Source organism: Chrysochloris asiatica, unplaced genomic scaffold (assembly GCF_000296735.1).
Source record: "Chrysochloris asiatica unplaced genomic scaffold, ChrAsi1.0 scaffold00010, whole genome shotgun sequence".
Classification (NCBI taxonomy): domain Eukaryota; kingdom Metazoa; phylum Chordata; class Mammalia; order Afrosoricida; family Chrysochloridae; genus Chrysochloris; species Chrysochloris asiatica.
Genome location: NW_006408528.1, coordinates 10461586 through 10466666, shown reverse-complemented (window position 1 = coordinate 10466666; position 5081 = coordinate 10461586).

Genomic DNA, 5081 nt, shown 5'->3' with positions numbered 1-5081 from the left:
CATAGCGACCTTATGCACAGCAGAACGAAACACTGCCCGATCCTGGGCCAACCTCACTACTGTTGCCACACTTGAGTCCATCGATACTGCCACTTGGCCAATCCATCACGTTGGAGAGTAAAGTTGAGGGTCAGTTCAAAAGGGGAAGACCCTAAATGAGATGGATTGACACAGTTGGTACAATAATGGGTTCAAACCTAGCAATGTTTGTGAGGATATCACAGGACCAGCAGTCTTTTGTTCTGTTGTATAAAGGGTGCCTATGAGTTAGAACTGACTTGATGTGGCACTGTAGGATAAACACTTGCCTACTAACCATAAGGTTAACAGTTCAAACCTACCACCCACTCCTCAGAAACTCTATACAGGGTTGCTATGAATCAGGACTAACTCGTTCTGTGTTTCTTACCAACAACTGGTTGGACCCCTGATGTGGTGCTGTAGGATAAGGTCGGTGGTTCAAATCCACCAGCTGCTCTTTGGAAACCCTATGCAGGGTCGCTAATGAGTCAGAACTGAATGGATGGCACTTAACAATGGCGTATTTTAACATTTTGTTCTTATAGCAAATGTTTTTTTTTTTATTTTTTTTATTCTTTGTAACTTATAGTAACTTTCTCTTGCACATAACAAAATAACTGATTGTTGTTGTTGTTGTTATGTGCCATGGAGTCGATTTCGACTCATAGTGACCCTACACAGGGTTTCCGAGGCTGTAAATCTTTATGGGAGCAGACCGCCTCAACTTTCTCCCGCGGAACGCTGGTAGTTTTGAACTGCTGACCTTGCAGCTCACAGCCCGATTCGTAACCACTACGCTACCAGAGCTCCATAGTATGTCTAAATATTATAGCAAGCTTTTCTACTTTTTGCTTGTAATCATTTATGCAAGTTCCTTTCTGATTTACAGCTTTACCTTTAACCATATAGGTCAACAATGATAATTCTAGCTCACCTCTTCAAACCTTTATTCTTAATTCTTTCTCTTTTCTCATTGCACATCTAAAACAACGATAAATGATCATTGTAATGTTGTTGCTACATGCCATTAAGTTGTTTCCAACTCATAGAGGCACTGTATAGGCATCGGAGGAGAGAATGGTGGTAGGTTTGAACTCTTGGTAGCATAGGGGTTAGGAGTCGGCCTGTTAACCTCAAGGTCAACAGTTTGAAATTACCAGCTGTTTCTTGGGATAAACATGAGGCTTACTGCTCCTGTAAAGATTTACAGCCTGAGAAATCATATACAGGGTCGCTATGAGTCAGAACCAACGTAACCACCACCAACAATTTGTGTTTAGCAGTCCAGAGTTTATCCTATAGTGCCACACCAGGACTCCATGATTGTAATAGTGGATATTAATGTCTTTTTCTTGTTGAAAATACTTTTAGTGGTGTCACAATTAAGCAGAATGTAGGCTTTTGTCTCTAACTCAGAGAAAACTGCTAGACTTTCTTAATGTCCACTTCTTTTTCTTTTGTTGATTGGAATATATTCTTTTATTATTACTGGATTCTTTTTGCTAATATACTGTTTTGTGTTTGGAGCAATAATCACAAGAAAGATTGTTATGTAGTTTTCTTTTACTATGCTGTTGAATTTTGTTATGATTGCTATGATCAGTGTAAAAAAGAGTTCTGTAATACAAAAGTTAAACATTTGGCTGCTAACCAGAAGGTTGGTAGTTTGAATTTACCCAGCAATTTTGCAGGAGAAATATTTAGTATTCTGTTTTTGTAAAGATCATGTCTAGAAAACTGTGGAGAAGTTCTACTTTGTCACACATACTCTCTAAGAGTTAAAAATCAACTTAACAACACCCAACATTTGCAAAATAAAAGTTTGTTTTTTTCTTAAATGTCTGCTCTAGATTCATTTCAATAGCATTGGAGTTTTCTGTTACTTAATTTTTGGCATATTTCATGTAAAATGTATTCTGGACCTGATGTCTGAGACATTTTAGCAACTTTTCTAACATTTCTCTGAAATGGTCTGTTGAGATTTTTATCCTTTGTTAAGTCATTTTGGGTTATCTGAATTTCCTGGAGGTAGTTTCCCTTTCAGTTATTTTAATAATGTTAAGCAAAGACAAGTCTTAAATCTTAATCCTCTCAATAGCTATGCTTAGGTATTCAATCTAATACCTTGTTTTAAAAAATGTGCGCTTTCTCCATTTACCACTAAAAAAAATTATATTAATATTTTATCTGTCTGGTTAACTTTTTTTAAAGACAATTTCTTAACTGTTCTAGTTCTACACATTTGTGTTTGTCATTGTGCTTATTTGGTGATTCACATTTTCTTTACTAGTTCCTTTGTTTGCATTTCCTTAGATTTATTTAGTTAGTAACCACAACTTCAGATGCTGATTGCTTAATCTGGTTGATTCTATTCTGTTTTATTTTATTTTATTTTATTTTATTTTATTTGTTTGACGCTTGCATTTTCTTTCTGTTCAGCTTTATTTTTGTGCCCCACAGGTTTTACTATATATCATTTTTGGTATTTTTTTTGTTTTGTTTTGATCTCTTCTCTTGCCTACGTATTTTAAAAGAGATTTAGTTTTTTTCAGGTGCTGAAACTTGTTTTTAAACTATAGATTCATAAGGATGATCCAACAATTATCCACACTCTGGCTGTAGAATTTATTTGAATCAACTTTTAGAAAAGACAAATATGTCAGTCTTACACATAATCTCCTTGCTTTTCAGTATTTTGTGTCCATCTGTCAACAAGCTTTCATATTGCTTTATTTCAAAATGTTTTAGGCTAAACTGAGCACTGTGAATGCACCACTGTGTTTACTTCTTCATCAGAGGTGAATCTTTGTCCTAAAAGGGCAACTTTCAGGGCACCAAACAAGTTATAGTCCAATGGCGCAAGATCAGACTATAGGGAGGATTCTTTAACACCTCATAAGGAAGTTTTTGCAGAGTGTCAACAGTGTGGGCAGAGGTGTGTGGATGTGGATTATCATGCAAGATTACAATGCCCTTGGATAGCAGTCCTCTGCATTTAATCCCAAATTTAGGCTTCAGCTCTTCAGTGAGCATCTCTCTATAATGAGCACTGTTGATTGCTGAACATTTTTCCTGACAGTGTTTCAATACTGGCCCTTGAGAATCCCAGAAAACCGTAGGCATCAATTTTCTTGCTGATGGTTGGTTGACTTTTGAACTTTTTCTTGGTCGGTGATTGATGATGTTTCCATTCCTTACTCTGTTGTTTACTCCCAGGAAACCAACCAAGAACAATACTTAAGCACTTAACAACAACAGGATGGTTCTTAAAAGAGCATACTGCTCAAGGCAGACTTTTATTTTTTCACTAGTTAAACTAAACTATTGTTTGGTTTTAAAAAGACTATCAGGAGTTATTTTTGGAGTAAAAGTTAAAGATTATTTCAGGGCAATAGTTTAAAGGTTCATTAAGCCTCCATGGTTCCTGAAAGTCTAGATTCCATGAGAATTTCAAATTCTATTCTGCATTTTCCCCCTTTTAATTGAGATTGTTCAATAGACTCTTTGATTGAAAGTTCAGTAATGTTTTCCAGGTACCATCAGTTCTTCTGGTCTCAGGGCAAAGGAGGCAGTACTTTGTGGAGACAACTAGCCACAAATTCCACATCCTTCTTCAATTTCTAACTCTCCTTCTGGTGCTCCATATGAATAGAGACAATTTGTTGTGCCTTTTATGGTCTTTTGCAAGTTTTTAAGACCCCCAGTACTTGTGCAACAAACTAAGAGGTAGCACTAAATATGTCATTACGCCAGTTGACTACGATGTCCCATGAAACCATGACTCTAAATCTCCAAACCAAGAAACCAAACCCCATGAAGTTTTTGTTTATACATATGTAGACTCAGCAGCTATTTTGGGGGGGTCATCATAAATATGTCTACTGTACAACTTTTACAAATACAACGTTTTACAGGTGTACAACTTTATTGACAACACTTAAAAATAATTGGCTATGCAACCCTAACTTTAATCAATGTGATTTTTCCATCACCATAAACTGAAACTCAGTATTCCTTAAGCAATAATTCATTCATCCCCCCTCCCGCCTGCCTCTAGTAACAACTCATAAACTTTGGTCTCTATACATTTTGCCTTTTCTTATTATTTTAAATGTATGTATGTAAAGTGCCATCAAGTAAGTTCTCACTCATAGCAACCCCATGTAGAGTTTCCAAGGAGTGGCTAGTGAGTTTCAACCACTGACCTTGTGATCCAGTGCTTACCCTATAGCACCACACCATGAAGTCATATAATGTTGTATTTTTATGATTGACTTATTTTACTGAGCATAATGCCTTCTTCTATTAATTTTTCTGTCTTTTATATATTTACTTATTTTTGGTCTACTTGATTATTTATGGGTTGAAGATGATAAGGGAACATGTATGATTATAATTGTGTACTTTTTCTATCCTTATTTTTGTTAAAGTTTTGTTTTATGAATATTCAGTGATAGTCATTGATATTTAGTATATAAATATCCATGACAATTGTACCTTCCTGTGAATTACAGCATTAGTTTTATAATGCCTTCATAGTCCTATTTAAAATTTCTTTCTTGTGACTTTTAAACTTATCTGATAATTTGCCCCTATACAATTTTTTTGCTCTCACGTGCATGACACAATTTTCGTATCTCTTTACTGTCAAACATTCAGAGACACTTTGTTTTAAAAGCTTCTCTTTTGTGTAGCATATAATTGAATTTTACTTATGATTGAATCTGAAAGCATTTTCATAGGCCAGTTTATAAGATTTACCTTTATTATATGTTTGGTTTTTATCCTGCCATGTTATTTTAATACCTACTTTTAGTTATTCGTTCTTTTATATTTGACTATATTGCCTGTATTTGATTTGTTCTAATGTGTGGATTAGTGAGGCAGCACAAGAGGCACTCACTCATCTCTGCCAAGAAATTTGGAAGACAACTATCTGGCCGACTGATTGGAAGAGATCAATATTTATGCCCATTCCAAAGAGAGTTGACCCAACAGAATGTGGAAATCATCAGACAATCTCTTTGATATCTCAAGCGAGTAAAGTTTTGCTAAAGGTA